Source organism: Anser anser (assembly GCF_964211835.1).
Source record: "Anser anser genome assembly, chromosome: 14".
Taxonomy (NCBI): Eukaryota; Metazoa; Chordata; class Aves; order Anseriformes; family Anatidae; genus Anser; species Anser anser.
In genome coordinates, this window is record NC_139735.1 from 19,439,289 (window position 1) to 19,449,199 (window position 9,911).

At 40.9% G+C, this 9,911-nt stretch overlaps 1 protein-coding gene across 2 annotated transcripts in view; it reads right to left on the reverse strand.

The window, feature by feature from the left end:
- The window catches only part of TTC1 (tetratricopeptide repeat domain 1), a 34,015-nt gene extending 33,442 nt beyond the window's left edge, over positions 1 to 573 (reverse strand). The window contains exon 1 of one of the 2 annotated variants that reach the window (XM_083798130.1): positions 425 to 573. The gene's annotated coding sequence lies outside the window, so the exon portion shown is untranslated. Of the gene's footprint in view, positions 1 to 385 lie in introns of both variants that reach the window. The other variant, XM_083798129.1, reaches the window with a different exon arrangement.
- Positions 574 to 9,911: the final 9,338 nt, after the last annotated feature.

A 9,911-nucleotide genomic window follows, 5' to 3' on the forward strand; every position in this document is an offset into this window, starting at 1 on the left:
TTTTAGAAACGAGAAAGAAATCACCCTAAATAAGCCCAATACAGCAAACAAGTATCTAAAATGCTTATAGATACACCTAAATAACCGAGCTATTAATAGATGACATCACCCGAAGGAACCCATAGCCCCTCCAGGGGAGGAAGGCACCAGCAGACACCCCTCCCAGCCGCCACACAGCTGAGGGGGGCACCGCGCTGCCGCCACGCCCCCGTCAAGCCCAGGCCCCCCCCAGGCCCCGACCGTCCTGCAGCGGGGCCCCACCGCGTCCACCTGCAGCCCGGGGGCCCTGCCGTCCCCGCGGGCCCCCCCAAGCTGCGTGCAGCGGACCCCCCGCCGCCCCCCCCAGTACGGCCTCCACCGGGCCCGGCCACCCCCAGGCCCCGACCTGCGCCTTCTCTTCCGCCTTCCTCCACGCCCGCCTCACCTCGCGGGTCGCTTCTTGCCTCCGGGCCAGCCAATAGAAAGGGGGCGTTGCGCGCGGGGCTTGCTGGGGTTTGTAGTCGCTACGCGTTGCCGGGGTTTCGGCTTCTGACGGTTGCTGGGATTTGTAGTTCTCGGGACGTAGAGGGCGGTGCCGGCCCGCGGGCCCGCCTGCGGGAGCGGAGGGGAGGGGAGAGGGGAGGGGGGGGCGTTATAGCCCTGAGGGCAGAGCCGTGTAGAGCCTGAGTCGGAGCCCCATCAGGGCCCCGGCTGTGGCGAGGCCACAAATAAGGCCTGGGGGAGGGCTGGAGGAGGCACGTTGGGTCGAGACGCCCTCCCCTGAAAAATAAGGGTGAGGGAAATAGGGATGGCCGGGTGGGTGAGCAGGAAGAGGGCCCGGGTACTGGACCCAAGGATACTGGTCCTATTGCCTGTTCCTTTAGTGACAACAGCTATATGGCTTGTCACGGCTGTACCGCTTACAGGGCACCCTGAACTGGTTGGCTGTGTGACGAACTTCAGGTTTATATATCTTGTATTCCAGTAGCATGTGAAAACCAAATTCTGTGTAACTTAAGTACTGGAATAAAGCCCCCTGTCACCTGTCACTTTGCTTTGCATCCGGTCATTCCATACCACACAAATGTTGCACCTCGAACTTAGAAACAAAACTGAATTTTCCACAAGTTTTGACCTAGTGGAAAGTATGCGAGGCAGCGTCTTTTTATGGAAAATCACTGTGCCAAGCCATGGGGCAGTCAGTACGTATTCTTATGAGGCTTTCATTGCTCTAAACAGTTTTTCAGCAAGCTTTTCAACAACTAAAAGATCTCTGCAACATAGAGAGATATGTTCCAGATTCATGTTGGGTAGAATTTGTCCTGATCAGCAGGATGTGATTGAGGATGATCCTCAGTGAATATGGGTTCTTAAAAACAGAGTAATTGGTCTTTTATGAGGAAGGGGATTCCCTTTCTTCTTTGCCTTTATATCACAGCAAAATAAGCTGAGACTATTAAAGCTGTGCCAGCTCTTTATGTTACCACACACAGTTGTTAAAAACACCAAGAAATTATTAAATCTCCAGATCTCCACTGGTGGACTGAAGCATATGTAGCACATGTGAACGTCCTGGGGAGGAGATGGGTCCTTAAAAATATTTTGAGACCTGTCCTGTCCTCCAGACTTCTAAATGATATCACCATACTTTGATGCAAGTCTGAAGGGCCTGTGGGTTGTTCAGCATTTCAAAGTTAAAGTAAAAATTGAAGATCTAGATGCTAGATTCATCTTTGGTCTTAATTGGTTTGATTTGGGTTTCTAGATGAACATTTCTAGTAACTGAGTGTGTTGGTATCAGTAATGGATGTGGGCATTAAATTATATTGAAGTCCTTTGCAGTAAGTTGGCAAGAACATGGCTAGTTACAGTGAAAGCAAACAGGATGTCTTTGGCTGATTTTTTTCCCTCTCTCTCTGGATAAAAAAGTAGATTCAGCATTCTGCAACATCCCAGCTGCAGTGATTTAACCCACAAAAATGTGCCTTTTTGCTGTTCTGCTAGCACTGTAATTTATTCTGGTTTACAGAAAATATTTCTGAACCTTTACACTGTCCTGTTAAATATTGTTTCATTTGAAAAGGGAGAAGGAAATTACAGTTGTGGTACAAAATCAAGCTGTGCAGTTTTAAATTGGATAAAATGCTATTTAAAACTCCCCTGGCTGTGCAAAGAGCACAGGGGTTTGGGAAAAAAGACACAGGGTTCCATCCCCCAAAAGAATTGTACTGGTGAGAATAATACTGGGCATCAAGGGTTTCTCACGAATTCATTCTCTCATGAATCTTTACTCTAAATCTAGCAAGAAGGGCAAGCTTTCCCAGGGTCCTAGTACATTAAAGATGGGGGTGTCCCCAGGAGTCCTTTTTAGCAGAAAGGACTGCAGTTTATGATTGTTGATGTTAGCCCTGAGCACATGCAGCTCTGTGAAAGTCTTCAAATATCCCTTCTCTAGAAGTGTCCCTCAATGCCACTGTGGAGTAGAAGTCCAGAGAGTTCACTGGTGTCCAGGGCATGAAGCCACCAGAAGAACCTGAGGGGCTCTCTGCCTTCTGCAGGGGGCCAGTCCTCCAGCTGGCAAATGAGCAGAAAGACTCCAACTCCTCATGACGTACCAACGTAGTCAGTGTGTGTGACTTTTGTCCTTAAGGTTCCTGAGTGCTGACAACTGTATGTCTCACTTTCTCTTCACTGCACTTGAAACTTTAGAGAAGAGTTGTCTTCATAGGTTGCTTTATGCTTGGAAAACGAAGAAATAAATTCTCTTGCAGTATCTTCAAATATACACATTTTAGTAAGAAACACTTACCCTGGAGGTTATAGGGCAGTTGTCGGCTTTTGCTGCTAACTATTATTTGTTCAAACAGAACATGTTACTGCCTTAATCCACCTTTTAGAATCTGTAATTCATTGCTTTAAGTAGAAGTGTATGAATAGCTGAAGCTTGTACATATACAAAAAATGAAATCTGAGTATCATTTATTTAATCTTCTTGGTGCTAGGGGATTTTTCAGAGCAGTGATGTTTATTTAAGTGAATACCTGTTGAAAAAATCAAGAACATGTAATCCTGCATAAGTAGATGTGTTTGGATAAGAGTTGAGCTATGGAAGCCTTAACTTGTATTGTTGAGGTTCATTCCCTGTTTTAAATGGGCTTACCTCCCCAGGGTAAGCATGCAGCAAAATCCAGGGTCACTAAGTACCTCAGGTGGAACATTTTAATATTACAACACTTTTCTTGAGCCAGACATAAGCTGAAGAGACAAAAGTCAGAGAAAGAGTTTATATCTCAATACTTTCTTCCACCAAGACCTTCTTTGTCTTTCCAAACTTTCTCTGTTTCTTCCCAAACCCACAGCCTGAGGAGGGTGATGTTATCTGGCATGATAAACTGACTCAAGTGCAATGTAGTGTGTGAAAAGACAAGCTGAAGGAAGTGAAGAATGTTGAGTTGGCTTTAACTTTCTCAGTAGTGCTGAAAGAAAAAAAGGGAGGACGAATATGTAAGATTTATATTCTTTTGTTTCTAACATGAAAGTTTTCTACTAGATTGTGTATATATATATATTTTTTTACTCTTTACTCCTTTCAAGATAACCTTAAATTTTGCCTATCTTTTACAACTGTCAATGCTATTACAGAAGACAAGAGGGCAGCAGGGAAGTGTAGAGCATTTTATTCAGATTGTTAAAAATCCCATTTTTACAGTTGATAGTAGTTACTCTCTATTTTGCAGCAATGCCTAGTTGGCATTTGGTGAAATGGCTCCGCTCTTTCAGTAAAGTTATGGAAATTCATGGCCCAATACCCTTGAGTTGACTCAAACATCTTCTAACAAGACCAAAGATGGTCAGAATTTCGTTTATTTCCACGGGTAAAATGTTCCTAAAATCTATTAGTAGACATAAAATAGCTTTAAGTACTGAAGGCCAGATGATTTTCTGCTGAACAAACTCCTGAGAATAGTACCTGACACTAAATCTCACATTGGGAGATTGTAGCTCCAGTATTTATGGCCAGATTTTCAAGAGAGCTCTGTACATAACTAGGCATCTAATCTGTATGAACAACTACGGTGATCTGAGGGACCCACTGGGTGACACTTTAGTGATGAAATTCATTTGTTTATTTGTCTGGTTTATATGAGAAAGGAAGAAAGCTGACCGTAAAAAACAGATATCCCTGCATTTTGAAAAATCATCCTTAAAGCATTTTGTTTGTTTTGTGGTAAATAAAAGCAGCTTTTTGCTTGTTAAATCTTGCACTCCCTCCTGCAGACTTGATACCAATCTATTACACATTTCTCTTTGCGGATGACGATTTTCTAATATTTAATTCCAGAAAGCCACGTTGTTTTTCTAAAAGTTTCCATGAACTGTTACTTATTCAAGTTCTGAGCTCCCTTATCTGATGAACAATTCATATTCATATAGCTCAGGAATATGTGGATTTTCTCATGTAAGTTTGGGGTGATCCTGAACTTGTTTGTTTCATAAATTATAAAAGGTCTTCAGGAATTTCAACTCTGGGCCTGCACGAAGCTTTGAATTTTTCCAGTAGACAGAACCAAACCTTTGGGCCCAAGCAGCCAGAGACTATGAGGGTATGCATTTGAATGTTGCAGGCTTCAAACTTTCTCAAATACTAACATTTAAAGCAGAAGATTCACAGGGTAGGGGCAGCGTGAGGCCCACAAAGTGGGTGCTGTGTATGCATCTTGGTATCTCTTGTTTGTCACAGAATGTGTGAGCTTTACAGGAGGAGCTCTGCAGGACCAGAGCATTTTGGGGTTCTGAGTTCTGCCTATTGAAAAGGCCTTTTCCCAGCAACCTGACCCAGGCTTGTTCTTTTGCCCATCTTGCTCATGCAGCTCCTCTCAGTTTAAGTGTTGCAGTAGGATCCTGGTCTGGTCTCAGTCATGAAAGCAGGAACATTTACTGTTGGGTGAAAATGGCCAAATTTACAGCCAATTTTATAAAGTATATCTGCTGGTGGTAATTCCTGATGTATGTTAAAAGCATGCATTACTTGAGGAAAAAAATCAAATTGGTGCTTCTTAAAACAGGAATAACATAAATGAACGGGCGTACAAGAGTTTATCGTGTGGGTGTCGAGGCCTTGAGGAGCTTCAAGTCATGTGGCAGCAGCGCTGGCACCGGACCGCCTGAGGCGCTGCTTGGCTGCAGGTAGGCCGGTGGGCATGTGTGGAAGTAAAGTACAGTATGTGCTGCTGAAATTCATCATTTGGGACCGTAGCTTCTCTTTCTTTTTTTCAGAATGGTAATAAACCTGTATATTTTACACAGGAAGCAAATTATTTTAGAAATGAAGGCTAAGTAAGAGAGTTTCTACTAAAAGAATGCATGTTATCTCTGGAAGCAGCCATACTTTTTTTAATAGGTTCTAGTCCTGAGTTGCCTGTACAGCATTTTCTGTTTAAAACAAAACAAAACAAAACAAAACAAAACCAAAAAAAAACACAGAATAAAAATTTAAGATGTGAATTTCTATGGAAACCAAATTGTGGCTTTAGGTGCTTAAATTTTAAGGAGGGTTTTTTTAAAGGTACTTGCAGAGTTCAACTAGCTGACTATTTTATCTGTAATCTTGCAAATCTTAGCTTTAATTCATGGATTTTACTGTGGAAAAGAAACATTTTTCTTAGACAAAACCAGCTGAGCTTTGTGAACTCATCACTTCTGGGTGACACTCTTGCTGCCTTAAGAAAAGATCTTCCTGATTCACTGTTAAAGAGGCTGAATTAGTAGTGTGTAAACTCCAGCAAATTCTGAGCTGTACAGTATTTGTGAACCCCAACTGGAATAGAAATCCAGTAGGTGGCGATGTTGGATTTGCAATGCTGAGGTTCCCTGTTCTTTGTAAACCTGATGCAGTTCTCATGGAAATCAAGGCTGAAGATCCCATTTATTAAAATAGTTCAGGGTTGGACGCTAAGCTAACTAAAAGAATGGGGATAAGCTGTAATAATTACCTCAGGCTGGAGAGCATATTCTAAATTTAGTTTTGAGGACAGTTTTTTTGATCTTCACAGTGAAGAAACCAAACCTTAACAAATCAAGCAAAGGAAAAATAATTACCATTTTCTGGAGGTCATATAGAGTTCAGGTTCTATGCTAGAATTAAACATTTGCACACAAGTCTCAGTAGAATCAAATTATTGTGCTTCCCATAGGACATTTTAAAGGAAATTTTGAAACAGGCAATTAAAGGGTTTTTAATCTGCTATAAGTTAAAGTTCTACTACATCTGCTTTTTAGTTTGACTTATTCAAGAAACCGTGAAGGATGCTTACTCATTTAGACTGTCCATTCTCTTTTTATCCATGCCTTGGCTGAAGTCCTATAAAATGGATGGAAGTCAATAAATAGGCATATTGTTCTTCGCTGGTCCAGCTAATATATTTTAACATCAGAAATTTCCAGTAACAGCACTAGATTTCCTTTCCCTGTCATCTTCCAGTTACCTGAAAGACCTTATGCCAATACCTATTGTTTTCATTTTGACTCAAATTCAGTGGGTATAAAATAAAATCCCAGCCTGTTAATTAAGACTATTCTTTGTCTTTATCATTGTTTACATGATTTGTAGAGCAAGATGCTTGTTATTCAGCCAGTGTTAATGAATTTGTCTCATTAGAGCTCAAAACTATGCCAATTCACATCATTAGAGTGTCTAAAACAGGATTTACCATTGTGAGTGAAGTCACTGATTCATCTAGTGGAATTGCATGGCCAACAATGACAATACTAAACACTAAAAAATGGAGGGGTTCAGACTACTATAAACAATCCCCTGAGGACATTTAATTCAGGAATTCCCAAACTGTAATCTGTGGCTCTCACAGCTGGTCAGCAGATTTAGCTGGGCAAGTACCACTCCTAAAAGAAAAGCGAGTGGAAGTGAGAAGAAGCAGAAGTACTCAATGTGACTGGCTATCTCAAAGGCTTACTACATTAAGAACAGATAAAACAGAGCATGTTTTCCTATTGATTATCCATGTAAACAGTTGCAAAAAGCATGTTACGTGATCCTTCCTGAAAGAAAAGATGGCAGAATGATGTATGGCTGTAGTCATCACTCCATTCTCTCTTTGCAAATATTCTTTGCAATATGAAAATTTTGGATTAGTGATTTCTAGCATAGGTGGAATTTCAGTGTTCCACATTGGGAGAAAAATTTTACTAGGCCCAGCAGATAGCCTTTTTATCCTGATACATGAAATCTGACTAATCTTGTTATTTTAGGTTGCCTGTTGCAAAGATTATGAACAGTTGTAAATGTGTCTATATTTTTAATTATTAACATATGGTAATAAAATATTTCCCTCAGGTAAGATATGCCACAGTAAGTTTTATAGTTTTCAGATAAATAATTTCATCTTGCAGATAATGACTTTCCTTTGGGACATGCTGCTTTTTCACTTGGTTTCAGACTTACACCCTCAGTGATGCTAACGGAAAAATGAAGTTACTGAGACATGTTTGTAATGTCTATGGAGTCCACTGGTTACAGGAATAAATAAAAAATACAGCTTTACCATTATCCCAGTGCTTGATTAAAAGCAGTGATAAGCACGCGGGAACGGGGTTAAGCTGAGGCAGGGGAAATTTAGGCTCGACATCAGGAGGGGGTTCTTCACAGAGAGGGTGGTTGCACACTGGAACAGGCTCCCCAGGGAAGTGGTCACTGCACCGAGCCTGTCTGAATTTAAGAAGAGATTGGACTGTGCACTTAGTCACATGGTCTGAACTTTTGGGTAGACCTGTGCGGTGTCAAGAGTTGGACTTGATGATCCTTAAGGGTCCCTTCCAACTCAGGATATTCTATGATTCTATGATTCTATGTCATTGTGAATGATTAAAGAAGTAGGAAAAAATGTTTCTGATACATACCTTTTTAGAACTGTGCATTCAATTTTGAATATGATATTCCTAAAATTATGGATATTTGAGGAAAAAGCCAAACCATAGATTGCAACTGAGTATAAATTGAACCTAACTTTATGCTTTTACAACTAAGATGAGAGAGCAGAGGAATGCTGATGCATTAGTTAACATTGTAGTGACATAAAATGGACATAATAGTCTTGCTTTTCTCTACAGGAACACTATGCTCATTTTAATTATAAACCAGTCAGATAAACATGTTATAACAAGTTGTCCTGTGACCACTAAGATGAAAAAGGGCTATTCTCTGTTTCACGTAGTGTTTTCAGCACCCTCATTTGTCTTCCATGTTGTCAACATGCCCTCTTGCACGTTGCCCTGTTTTATCAGGCAAATGGGAGCATGTGGCTTAGCTGCTTCAGGGCTGTATATGTGCTGACTAGCTAGTCAGCGTGTACAAGCTTAAGTAGCCAGCAGGCTTTGAAAGTGATCAAGGGACAGACTTAGAAAGGTCTTCATCTGAGAGGAGACACTAGTTTGGGTCCTTTCTACTCTGCCACCAATTTTCATAATATGGAATTGATTATCTTTCTTATTTTATTTTCTGGTTCAATTTGGTAGAAATCAATGAAGAGGTTCAAAGGCTAATGAGAAGAGGATGGGAAAAGAAGCTGACAGATGGATGGACAGACAACGTGACTGTGTAAGCCTCAGTTCTTTAAAATGCCAGGGCAAAGCTTCATGCAAGTTAATGAGCCATATGTTATTCGCAAACTTATATATGTATCCATGTTTTCATCTATAACCAAGGTGAAAACAGCTTTGCATAAGATATCGGAATAAGGACCATCTTCCTGAATCCAGAATTTTCTATGAATGGGCTAAACCACATCTGTTTTTATATCTAGATTTCATTCTGTGTTTCTCAGAAAATGTTATATACTGTTCAATGTATATGAAATTTGTTGGTGCCTTTCAAACATCATGCTTGTTCTCAGCTGGCTGGCACAAATATTTCTAAACAGACAGGAGAACAGAGTAAAAGATTTCTGTACACTTTAACCACAGATAGCATGGTTAATGATGCTTTGATTACTATGCATTCAGAGAGAAATTTCTCTCTCATTTCATAGACAAACCAATAATTACACTTCCCAAGAGAATCATGAAGGAATTTAGAGTTGTTTGTATATATATGTATACAAACCTAAAATAGTAAGTAATGGATAGAGAGAGCTTAAGAAAATAAATCATTTCTGTCTGTTTGTAATGTTAGTGAGCAGATGGCTCCAGTGAGGCACTTATATGTAAAATAGCTTCTCCCCTTTCTTCTGTGAGCCTTTGAAGGTTTTCCTTCATACTTAATATATTTGCTGAATGCTATGCATAGGTCTTCTAGAAAGTATTATACTTTTGCAGGACAAGTGTATGGAAAAATATTTGTTAATAAAAAATATCCATGCATAAATAAAGGTTATCTAGGATGCTAACAAAAGAGAACAAAATACTATTGTCTATGGGTCCTATGCAATGCATGGAGAGAGTTAGTTGTTTGACAGTGGGATCTAACACACGCTCCCTGAAACATGCGCTAAGCTGAAAGATGTCTGCTGGCATGCACTAGGACATGCTGGAAGGAGATGGGGCATCCCGAAACCCTGCCTTGTCCAAGGACCTTGGTATCTGCAAATGCTTAGGATCCACAGTCTAGATACTTTTGCTGAGGGTAAGCACTTTCAACTGTTCTTTGTAGGGGAGAGTAAAGCTCAACCTTTTTAAAAAAACGGAAGAGAACAAACTGGAACAGAATGGCAGTTAGCATAGCAGTCATTCTGTAAGAGAGACCCTTGGCTTCAATTTTCTCATCACTCTGGAGAGTGCCTTAAACCCTAGAGAAAAAGTTTTGGTGGATGTTTCCTGTGGAAGCCATGCTTCTGTAGCATGTATAGCTGGGACCTCAAGATGCATTGTGCCAGAGGAGGATATGTCATTAGTGCTGTGCACAGATGTCTGAAAGGGAGGAG